This window comes from Silene latifolia, chromosome X (assembly GCF_048544455.1).
Source record: "Silene latifolia isolate original U9 population chromosome X, ASM4854445v1, whole genome shotgun sequence".
Classification (NCBI taxonomy): domain Eukaryota; kingdom Viridiplantae; phylum Streptophyta; class Magnoliopsida; order Caryophyllales; family Caryophyllaceae; genus Silene; species Silene latifolia.
The window spans coordinates 224073586-224086629 of record NC_133537.1 but is presented as its reverse complement, the minus strand read 5'-3'; positions in this window follow the sequence as shown (position 1 = coordinate 224086629).

Sequence of the window (13044 nt, the reverse complement as noted above, 5' to 3'; positions counted from 1 at the left end):
AACTCCTTTTACTAATTCCGTCTTTCTTTTATTTTCGTTTTATAGCATGTTTTAACATCGTTCATTGGTTTCGCTATTTTCCACTTATCCCATATTATACCTTTTACTTATCATTGCTAGCATCATAATCTGTTGTAAATCACCACTTCAAGTCTTAATAATATAACCATGACATAGTATTAGCATGAGCATGTAAATTGACAATAGCGTGGCTTACTTTTGCTCGTTCGTTTGTCATACCATATGACTTCGTTTTAGCATGTCAATATTCGTTAATAAATTTTCCGTAGCAAAATTTAGTTTGTTAATAATTACGACGAAGTATTTGTGAGAGCATGTCAAACGTGTATGAATGTATTCAAGTCGTAGTTTGATTAATTTGACAGCCCCTGTTTTCGTTTTTGCACCCACGCAATCAGACCCTGTTCTTGCCCTTGAAACCGCCATCCAACACCATCATATGCCATAACTGACACAACCATGACCTTCATTGGACTCAAAACTAGGATTGTACCGAATTTCATATCAGTATCACCTCTCTAATTGGGTTAAAAGATCATTAGAAGATACCCTGTCCGTAAACGAACTGCCCAGAAAATGCAGCAGTCCAGTCCATGACCAGCACCTGTTTAGCACCCATTTGACTACCCTTAGAGCAATCATTAACCATACCTCTAACCATAGTTATAAACTTCACAATTCCATGATTCCAACAAGTCCAAGAACACCCATATTCGACTTCGTTTGCACCTTCAAAACTCGTCTTAAAGTCGACACCTTGCTACTGTTTTCGAAATGCTTAACATGTAATTTGTATCACTTTAGCACGTCATTTGTATACTAACCTCTAACGTTTGTTCATCTGTCTTATGCTAAGTGTAAGAATTTCTATCTATCTCTTTGTTTGCGTATTTATTGTAAATCAATCTCGTATGCTAAAACAACTTGGACAAAGTAGTTTAAATTGCATCAAACGATTAGAAACTAAACTCACATAGGATCAAAAAGGGTGTGTGCACTTTTATACAACGATCAAGTCTTATACGATTAGCCATCATAGTCCATTTGTAGAGGCCGTTGTTTACAACGGGTGGGGGTGGGTGTTTTATTAATGAACTTCCCACGATGTACTTTCACATCAAACTCAAATCTGTTTTCAAGATGGTTTCCAAATTTCCTTAAATTTGGTGGAGACTCCTTTTTTTAAAGCACCCCGTGGATATACCGATTTTCCACATCCACAACTTTGAAGGATTTTGGACCGCTAACTGAGCAACTTGGGTATCCAATATCTTGTTATGAGTCATAAGTTCAGAAATTAGAGCCGCTTGTATTTTTTGAGCCATAAGAGACTGTTGCAACATAGCTTTATTCTCTACTAGATAATTATTAGGAGCTTGCTGAGGAGGTTCTATCTGCTAGAATTGTTATTGATTAAAACTTTGACCTCCTTGGTTCTGCCTAACAAAGTTCCCTTGTGGTTGATGACCATGATTTAGGGAATAATATATGCATTCTGCTGCGGACTCCTCTCGGTGAAGAAAGTTGAATATGGAGTTCCTTGTTTGAAAGCTTGAAAATCATGTACTTGCTCAATAGTACTCATACATCTGGCCGCAGTATGACCATCAATCCCACATAACTCACAAGGCACCTTCTGTTGAACCATGGCATGAACCGTTTGATGCTTTCCCAAGGACTGGGATGTCTTCAATTCGGCTATCTGGGCTGTCAAGGCCTCTAAATGTTTTGCAACGGCACTATCCGAACCACTCCCTCTCGTACTTCCCCTTGGGTTACCATACTTATCAGTGTGAGTAGCCATCTCCTCGATCAACTTCCATGCAGTGGCATCATTATTATTATTATTCTAGAATCTCCTATTGGCAGAGGAGTCAACTAAAGCTCTATGATCGTCATATAACCCATTATAGAATTGATTGCACAAAACCAAGTCTAGAAACCATGATGTGGAACAAAACGAACTAGCCTTTTGAAGCGAACTCAGGCCTCATTCAGGTCTTTAGTGGGACCATGTTTAAATCTTGTAATCTGACTTCTCAAAGCATTGGTCTTCTGTGGTGGGAAATATCTCTTATACAATGCAAGAGCCAAAGTGTTCAAATATGTGACACCATGAGTCTCCATGTCCAAATCTCTTAACCACTCGGCCACACCATTTCGCAAGGAAAAAGGGAAGAGTGCCTGCTTCACTTGGTCTTGAGTTACTCCAGCAGATAACGGAATGGAGCAACAATAATCAGTAAACATCTCCATGTGCTTAGCCGGATCTTTAGAAGCACCTCCACCAAACATATTTCGCTCCACCAGGTTCATGTAGAAGGGATGAATCTCGAATGTGCCATTGTCTGTAGTGGGTAGCTTGAATTCTTTAGGAATGGATGCAAGAGTAGGCTCTGAATGACTGGCTAGAGTAGGTATCTCGTCTGGGATAGGAACTAGAATGTCAGTGGCCGAAACGGGCTTGTCCTCTTCAAAGGACGGATTTTCTACAAATGTAAAGTGCTCGTAATTGACGTCAAGTGTACTCAAGTCTTCCACCTGACTGATTTCTCTCTGAAAATTCTGTCAATACTGAAAAGTCTTTTCTGGTTCGGGATCAAAGGATATTGAAGAGAATAAAGCCACGGTTTTGACCCCGTCACACAAAACGAGGTTGAACCAAATTTCCGTCTAAGAACTCATGTCAAAAATCGTTACTACTCAATTCAAGGGAGAATTTGGAGTATTTTTGTCTAAGGAACCTTGCATAATAGACACCAATAATGAAACAAAATGCAACAAAACGAGTGATAGGGACATCTACACGGTTTGAGAGGCTTATCAAGGGGTCACTTTCAACCTTTCCTCTTTTGAACAAGCAAGTTCTAAAACACCTTTGGAAGGCTACCAAGAGTATGTCCCGGTTTTGAGAGCTTCTAATAGATCCATTGTAATCATAAATAAGTCAATAGAACATGCCAAAGGGAGGTTGTATCTTTATGCTTTATGTCTTTTTCTTGTGTAAGATTGTGTAAGTCATATAAGGCCTAGAGAGCCGTTTTATTTGTTGTGTTTTCAGCTTAATTGTGAGACCTAGATCTTAGTTAACTTTTGAGGGTCAAGATTGTAAGGCTTGTAGTATAAAAGCCAAGGGTTGGACATGGAAAATTCAGATTTTGAATGATAAAAAAACCAAAGATTGAAACCAAGTTTTCATCTAACCATATTCATTGCTTAGTGCTTGAATAGCCCTCGTTGCTTAGTGCTTGAGGTTTGGATGAGTCCTTTACTTAGTGTTGGGATTAGTCTTAGTTTTAGTCTATTGTTGTGTGTTCGGACTAAAACATATCTTGCCCAATTTACGCCCATCCAAGGTATTTGTTGAATGCAAAACCGGGCTCATAGTAAATTGTTTTTCTTTTAGGTTCTCTGAATTAATCAATCCTCTCGACCGTTTAATTCTCCACTGTCCATCCAAATTTCAGTCCTTGTTCCAGAATCAGACAGTTCTGCACACTGTTCAGTTTCGAGTCTTTGTCCAAAATTTCGAGTCTTAGTGGTTTTACTTCAATTGGTTATCAGAGCTTTGGTTAGTTTAACACAATTCCATTGTTGTGTTAGTCTTGAGTCAAGCCTTGTGAGTTCTATAAATATCCTAACCGCATCACAAAAATAACAAAACAACCATGAGTGAAACTAGTGAGGAGAGAATAATTGGTCTTGAGACAAAAGTAGACCGATTAACAAAAAATGTTGATCTAATCTTGGAGTCCATAACCACCATTATGACCAATGTTCCAACACCACCAAGGAACCGGAGAAGACCACCACCTCACCGTGGTAGAGGGCGTGGCCGAGGGATTGGAGCAAGGGACCAAGAGGCCGACCATGAAGAGGAGGACCTACACTCGGATGAAGAGGGTTCCTTTATAGAAGCCGAGCATGAAGAGCATCCTAAGGACTAAAGGTAGACATTTCGGACTTCCATGGTAGTTTAAATCCCGATGACTTACGAGATTGGTTTAGGTCAATTGAAAGAATCTTTGAATTTAAATCATACTCGGATGCTAAGTCTTTCAAGGTTGCCATTTTAAAATTTAAAGGTTATGCATATCTTTGGTATGAAAACATGAAAAACCAAAGGAAGAAGGATGGTAAAGAACCCATAAAGTCTTGGTTAAAGTTGAAAAAGAAGCTTAGTGACAAGTTTATTTCCAAAGAGTATACTCAAGATATGTTTGTTAAACTTACTCAACTAAAACAAGATCAACAACCACTTGAATCTTACATTAGGAAATTTGAACAACTCACTTTGCAATGTGAAATCAATGAGAAACCGGAACAAAAGATTGCTAGATTTGTTGAAGGTTTAGATGTTAAAATTGCTCAAAGGGTTCGCTTACAACATGTGTGGTCATTTGATGAGGCCGTCAACTTGGCCATGAGGGTGAAAAGGGCGGGGAAGAGTAAGAACCCCACGGCCAAACCTACGGCCAAGACAAGCCACTACCTCAAGCCAACCACAACCGAGACCAAAACTAATGACAACCAACCACACTACCAAAAACACCCTACTTTGACAAAGGAAAAGCACTCAAAATTTCACAAAGGAAAACCATCAGCCTTAAAAAATGTTTCCAATGCCAAGGTTATGGTCACTTTGTCAAAGATTGTCCAGCTCAAAGAGCCCTTAGTAGCTTTGAGGTGGTTCATTGGGGAGAGGATGAGATTTTTGTGTGTGATGAGGGTGGGACCGAAGAAGAAAGTGAGAAAACCGAAGTGATAGCACCAGATTCGGGTCTTAGCTTGGTAATTAGGAGGGTATTGCATACACGTACAACCCCAACCTTTGGAGATGGATCAAAGACAACAACTCTTTAGGTCTAGGTGTACAATTGGGGGAAGGGTGTGCAATCTAATCATTAATGGAGGGAGTTGTACTAATGTAGCATCAAGTACATTGGTTGAAAAACTCTCATGGCCTACCATAAAACATCCTTGTCCATATAAACTAAGGTGGCTCAACAAAGGGGCCGAGGTTAGAGTGGATAAACAATGCTTGGTCTCCTTCTCAATTGGAAATGTTGATGAGGTCCTTTGTGACGTCTTACCTATGGATGCTTGTCATTTGTTACTTGGGAAGCCATGAGAATTTTATAAGAATTCGGTACATCATGGGAAGGATAACACATATGCCTTCAACTTTGACAAAAAGAAGATTGTTCTAGCACAACTTCCACCGTCAACCGTGTTTGAGCCTTCTAAGGGGGCAATGTTGGTCCAAGAAACCGAGGATGTCCAAGGGGAGGGTGAAATGGGAAGTGCTCATGTCCTCCATGCCGAGTGTGTGTCCAAGGAACAAGGTGAACCGTTCACTAATACGGTTCAAGCAATGATCAACCATGGTGTTCACAAGTCCACGAACAGACTAGGGGAGTGTTCAATTACACAAGGGGTGTAACACCCCCTCATACCAAGGTACCTTACCAGGACTACCCTAGCATGAAAGGCTATTACCATCTCGGTTGCCCGAGGTTAGTACATATCAAAAGCAACTATCCCAAACACATTTATTAAAGTACGGTAAGTATAAAAGGTTACAATATTTCCAAAATCCAATAAATAAATATCCAAATACTAACGACTGCAAAACAAAAGCTAAGACTCGTGATGGTGATACTAATCCGGCGTGACGACTCTCCCATGACCGCCCCAAGCTCACCAAATGAATCACCTGTCATAATCTGCTCACCATCCCCGAATGGATCACCACAGATTTTACAAAACAACAACGGGGTCAGTTCTGCTTAATCAAAATAAGACAAGTGCATAAAGTAACCAGCTGATCATCATCCATTCACGGTCTCCCGATATCACATAGTAACCGACTACACACCGAAGTGTGTAGACCTGCCAGACTATCCATCGCAACAGGTAGCCCACGCCGCCAAAGGGGGACCGCAACCAATCCCTACCAAATTTCCGCTCATCAACGAGCGATGACCCTGTCCCTTAATGTGCACTTCCCCACCCGTGACGGGTTCCACGGAGGGCGAACTAGGGCGTGAAGCCACTCCTGCAAGTGACTCCACCACAACCATCACAAAATCGTCACAACCACCACCACCACCACACCAACACTCCGATGATCGCCAGAAAACAGTCATACACAATACAATCACATTCTTAAATCAACTAACAGTAACTGAGTAGGGAAACCCTACCTTACCACAACAGAAATGAAGGAGATCAAGCAACTAGAACGGCTCCTCTACGAAGTCTTCGCCTAAACAACTATCACATAACACAATCACTAATTGCCAAAACCCCATTTCCCCCAATTCATGATTAAAGACAAACCCTAGAAATAACCACCATTAAACATGAGAATAAAAAATTACGGACGAAGAATTAAAGGGTTGAGTACGATTGCTTATGATAGTCCACATACAGAGGAGAGATTCGGAGTGATTAGAGCGTCGTGTGATGTTTTTGGTTTTGTAAATTGTGTTTAGAAACTTATTAACGAAATATAATGCCCTAATTACTCCCGAATCAAACCGCTGAAATATTACTCGTCAGACCGGATACTCGGTCGAGTATAGAGTATACTCGGCCGAGTACCCTCTACTCGGTCGAGTATTTAGCATACTCGGCCGAGTGTTCCTTGGCAGTAGCCAAACAAACTACACGACACACACTACTCGACCGAGTAGGCCATACTCGGTTGAGTACTAGCCTATAAAATCCGTAGTATTACAGTCTTCCCCTCTTAAAAAGACCTTCGTCCCCGAAGTTCACACTCTACCAAAATAAACCACAACTGAAGGACCTCCCGACACAACATACCAAACAATATACTAACACAAAACATCACAAAACCCAACTAACCCGACTCAAACTACCCCAAAAACACACATGCGGCCATCTGCTAACCCCCTTAAAAAGACAATAGTTACGTCCCCGTAACCAACGATTCCTGATAAAAAAGGTTAGGAAAACGCTCTCGCATAGCCTCTTCTGGTTCCCATGTGGCCTCTTCAATATTGTGATGGGACCAAAGTACCTTGAGTAAGACGGTCTCACCATTCCTTGTCTTGCGTACTTTGCGGTCTAGAATCTCTTTAGGAACCTCAGCATTGGACAAGGACTCATCAAGCTCGATGTTCTCAACTTCAAGTACATGTGACGGGTCACTCACATACTTCCCGAGCTGTGAAACATGAAAGACATTGTGAACTCTATCCAAAGCTGGTGGCAAAGCTAACCTGTAGGCTACCTCGTCTACGCGATCCAAAATCTCATAAGGACCTATAAACTTCTGGCTCAACTTGCCTTTCATTCCAAATCTCATCACTCCTCGCATAGATGACACTTTCAAAAGGACCTTGTCACCTACTGCGAACTCTATGTCTCTGCGGTGCAAGTCAGCATAACTCTTCTGACGATCTTGAGCTGCTTTCATCTTTTGACGAATTAACCGAACCTGCTCAACCATATCCTGTACCAGCTGTGGTCCTAAAACCACTGCCTCTGAACTGGCGTCCCAACAAACTGTACTTCGGGACTTCCGACCATATAAAGCCTCGAAAGGTGCCATCCCGATACTAGTATGGTAACTTTTGTTGTACGAAAACTCGATCAGATCAAGCCTGTCCTCCCAGCTTCCCCCAAACTCCATGGCACATGCTCTCAACATGTCCTCCAGGATCTTGATAGTCCTCTCAGTCTGACCATCAGTTGTAGGATGAAAAGCTGTGCTCATCTTCAAGGTAGTACCCATCAAATCCTGCAGTTCTTGCCAAAACTTGGATATAAACCTCGCATCACGATCAGACACTATATCCTTAGGTATACCATGTAACCGGACCACATGTCTCCTATAACCCACGACCAGCTGCATCTTGGACCAAGTATCCTTCATAGGAACAAAATGAGCTGACTTTGTTAACCGATCAACAATCACCCAGACCATGTTGTTACCTTGCTGTGACCTAGGTAACCCCACAACAAAGTCCATAGAGATCGACTCCCACTTCCACTCCGGTACCTCCAAGGATTGAATCTTACCTTATGGTCTCTGCTGCTCACCTTGACCCTCTGACAGGTCAAACACTTAGCCACGAACTCAGCCACATCCCTCTTCATGTTGGGCCACCAGAAGGTCTTCTTAGGATCTTTATACAGCTTATCACCACCTGGGTGAACCGAATAAGGAGTGCACTGTCAGGATCACTCTCCTGAAATCTGCATCATCAGGAACACACCATCTCCCATCAAAGCGAAGACTCCCATCCGTGTAGATAGAAAACCTGGAGACTGTGCCACTCTCCACTCTAGACTTCCACTCTTGGATCTTAGGATCAAGCTCTTGTTTACTCTTGATGTTCTCATACAAATCCGGCTCGATCGTCAAATCTCCGATAGCATCCCCTTTCCTTATCATAAAGATCCCCATCTTGGACATCTCATCCCTCATCTTCAGTAAATACATAGATGTACATAGCGAATGAACGCTCTTCCTACTCAGAGCATCTGCAACAACTTTAGCCTTTCCCTCGTGGTAGATGATCTCTATATCGTAGTCCCCGATCAGCTTCATCCATCGTCTCTGTCGCATATTAAGCTCCCTCTGAGTGTAGATATACTTCAGACTCTTATGATCTGAAAACACCTTAAAGGTTGCCCCGTAATGGTAGTGCCTCCAAATCTTAAGAGCAAAAACAACTGCACCCAGCTCGAAATCATGAGTAGGGTATGTTGGAGTAGTGCCCTATTAAGTGAACTAGATTAACATTGTATTTTGTCCCTAGTTACTTAATGAGGTGACGTCTCGGAGTGACTAGATTGTAAGGCGATAGATGACAGGTTCGACTGTCATATGATCATAGTGATGACTGGTCGATTACATAGGCATATTGTGAGACAATTTGTCGGACAGTGACCATTTATAGAGTCCTTTTGTTGCTAGGTCGTGGCGAGGATTTCTATTTATTCCTTCGAGTCAATTCTTTGGACTGGTGACTATTTGTCTGAGTTGGTACGGTTTTCCGGTGACTTTGGTTTTTGTTCTAGGTCGCACCGTAAAAGGAGGCCGATGAGCATTTACTGGGTCATTGTGATCTGTATCGAACGAAGAAAATAGGTCAACAGGATTGTCCTTTTAAGTCATATTTTATCTCAAGGCCACTCGAGGAGAGATGACTGTGAATGCGTGGCCACGCTCGAATGCGATCTATAGTAGATTATCCAGTCAGACAGTCATTCTCCTGATCGAGGAAACCTCTTTATGATATGATCACGTGCAAGAACGACCTGAAAGACATCTTGCATTGAGTGGGAGATATTATTGGACAAGAGAATTGGTAACGCACACTTGTGTCAGACAAGTGGGAGATTGTTGGAGTAGTGTCCTCCACAATGAGTGCGTTTACATATTAAATCTCGTAAAAGGAATATCGGGGATTTATTTTATTTATTTGTCAGCTGGTCATCGTTAATCGGTAATGATTGGCTGACTAGAGTTTGACATTACTGTCGTGTGACGGCGGTGATCAGCTGATCCCTTTAGGTCACACCTATAGGATGACGCCCAAATAGAATAAATTAATTGTTTGTATGAGATACGAGATAATTAATTCCTTGTATTATTTGACTCTTAGTTAGTCACATAAATGTATTATTTGATGACGGGTTACGAACTCGAGACAAAGAGATTTATTATTTAATTATGAGATATTTAAATAATAAATGATTAGAATTTATTAATTAATTGTTAATTAATTAATTTTATATGATATGTGTATATGTTTTGAGGTAGAATCAATTAGCTATTATATTTTACAAGAGGTTGTAAAATTAGCTAAATGGGTTAATATTGACACATTGTATGTTGATAATATGGTCTTATGATTACATAATAGTTAAGTAGTTATTGGTAGTTAATTTATATTATTTAAGGGTTAAATAATTAAATTAATATTTAATTATGTAAGATAATTAAATATAAGACTTATAAGCATTTGTGGGGCAAATGTCGAAAACCGAAATGGACCATAAGTAGTCCACATGTTTCGGTTTTTATGAGGACATACAAGTGTCCTTTGTAGTGGATTTTCCACTAAGGATTGTTCCCTTATTTTTGCTATAAATACCCCATTATTCACTTCATTTCCTAGGTTGAAAAATTTGAAGTAAAATTGGTCCAATTTTAAGCCTAAAACCGGTAGCCTTCTCTTCCTTAAGTGACCAATTTTCCTTCTTATTTTCTTCATCTTTTTCATCTAAAAACACATATAATTATCTACTAATAATATTATCATAGTAATAATATTTATTAGTACATCAAATATATTACAAACAAGGATTACTACTAATTTTATCTAGTTAGTAATATAGTAGTTTTTGGGTTGATTCTTGGGTGTATCCTTAGGAGACCATCTTTTTGGTGGTTAGTTGTCTTGGAGGATCATCCATTTTCATAGCTCAAGAACAACATCAAGGAAGGAGTCCTTGAGTTGTGCCCTTAACTTACCTTATACAATGTAAGGATTTTCTTGTCTTAAGATGGTTTAATACCATCTTTTATACTTTTTATTTGCATGTATGTAGATTTAGACCACTTTAAATTAATTTATAATTTTAATATCATAATATGAGTATTAATTTGGTCTAAATAACTAACAAGTGGTATCAGAGCATTGTTAAATACATGCATGTTGTCTTAAGACGATTTTAGTAATTTATGAGATAAATTAATAAAATTGATATTATATTACTAAAATTCGTTTTATCACATAATATACTCTTGTATGTAAATAATCTGGTCTTAGGATGATATGGACGAAAATTTGATTTTTGTTAATTTTTTTCACTTTTTATAACTTAAATTGGCATAAAATTGAGTAAAAATGCATTAAAATTAATTAAGAGTTAATTAAATTGGGTTGCATGTTAATTTTATGCATATTTATTTATAAATAACCACATGCATGTTCTATTTATGAGATAAGTAGATACTTTAGGTTAATGTGATTAATTTAGGTAGTTTATTGATTTTTATTTGATAAAAATGGGTAAATAATGGTTATTTTGTAAATAAATATTGATTTAATTATGGGGCTCGAAATTTCTGAATTTTTAGCTCCTGGAAAATGTTCTAAAATGTATAAAATTTTATTTTAAGTCATTTCAATTTTTATGGTTTGATTTAGAATTAAATCGTAAAAATTGTCGCTTTACCGATTAAATTGTGAAATTGTTTTAAATAAATTTTAAAAACCAAAATTTTCACTTGCATGGTATTTTTGGTGTAATACCATAATGTTCATGGCTTTAAAATTTATTTTTCAATAAATTTTTATATTAAATGGAATTTTTGTATGATAATTGTGAATGATCGTTGTTGGTAAGTTAGACGATTTGGCATGTCATTTTCCATAACGCATTTTATTATTCATTTAGATGAATGGTTTTTATAATTATAATTATGTAATTTTTTCCTAATATGGCCATAGGTAGAAGTTGGTATTTCCCGAAATGTAAGGGAATATCGACTTGTTTTTTAATTAATTGCGATTTCGCATCGCCTAATTTGTAATTAATTAATAGTTTTATTTTAATTTTATTACAAATTATATAATAGGGTATTGTTATGTAATTTAATTATTAGTAATTAGATGAAGCTACTAAAGATGGAGTTTTCATGAAGACGGTGTTTTCGGAAAGGCGTTCCGAAATCCTAAAGAAGGAGGCCATTTTATGAAGACTCAAGGGACCAAGGAGTTGGTTTCCGAAGTGTAATAATTTTAGTTAATTAGATTAACTAGGTGGCCATATTAGGACTTGTTTGTTTTAATTCTTTTATGCATTCATGCCAAATCGTCACTACATGTTTTATTTTTTTTTTTTGTTTTGTTGTTATCGATTTAATCGTCTAGGATTCACTAATTTTGTTCAATTAAAAGTGATAGACAATTAAATTGATAAGATCTCTCACATTTTGTTTAAAATTGAGATTAAGCCTTACCAAATAATAGCACCTATGAATCCCTTCTTCATTAGAGGTAGGTTCGGATCACCGAGGTACACTCTTTTTACGTTGGGTAAGTAGGGTAATAAAAGTTATTACGAGTGAAAATTGGTTGGACTCAACGGGATAAATATGGGTTGAATCGGTCCACCGTGCCCATATTTATTCTGGGGCTAAAAGATAGATTTTAAGAAAAATCCGTCAACCAAGAGTTCTAGTAGTAGAATCAGTCAAAATGTTGACTCACCAAATTTATATAAATATGGGTTGAATCGGTCCACCGTGCCCGTGTTTATATAAAATTGGATCTTGGAATCATTTATATAATTCAGTGGGAGATCATTATATAAATGGGAACTTGTTAAATAGTTTCACAAATTAAATATTTCTAGACGATAAATGTTAATCTTTCCTTTATTTCCTTTGTAGTAATCATGATGACTTCTACTAGTGAAACCGCCACCATAGCTAGATATTCATGGCTACGTTCTTTTATGGACAAATATGTATTAAAAGCCGACGGTAGTAATTTTAAAGATTGGGAAGAACAACTTCGATGAGCTGCCGCAGGTGATGGCAAATTACGCTACCTTGTCGATCCCTCTACCCCTTCACCTAGTACTAGGGCCACTGCCGATGTAAGGGTGGCCTTTTCAAATTATCAAAAGGAATCCGCTGCAATAAAAAATGTTTTTATTTTTTCTATGGATCCTGCTTTACAAAGGCAATGTGTCAAGTTTCGTGATGCACATGAAGTATTCTCGAGGGTTTCCACTATGTGTTCTCAAGCCCCGAGAATCATTCAGTATGACACCACTGTTGGTTTCTTTGAGGCTAACCTCAAAGATGGTCAACCTGTAAGTTCACACGTACTTAAAATGATTGAGTACGTGGAAACTTTAGAGGGGTTGGGATGCAAGATCCCCGACGAACTTGTGGTGGACCGAGTGCTCCACTCTCTCTTGCACGTCAAGGGATTTACCCAATTTAGGGTAAATTACAATATGACA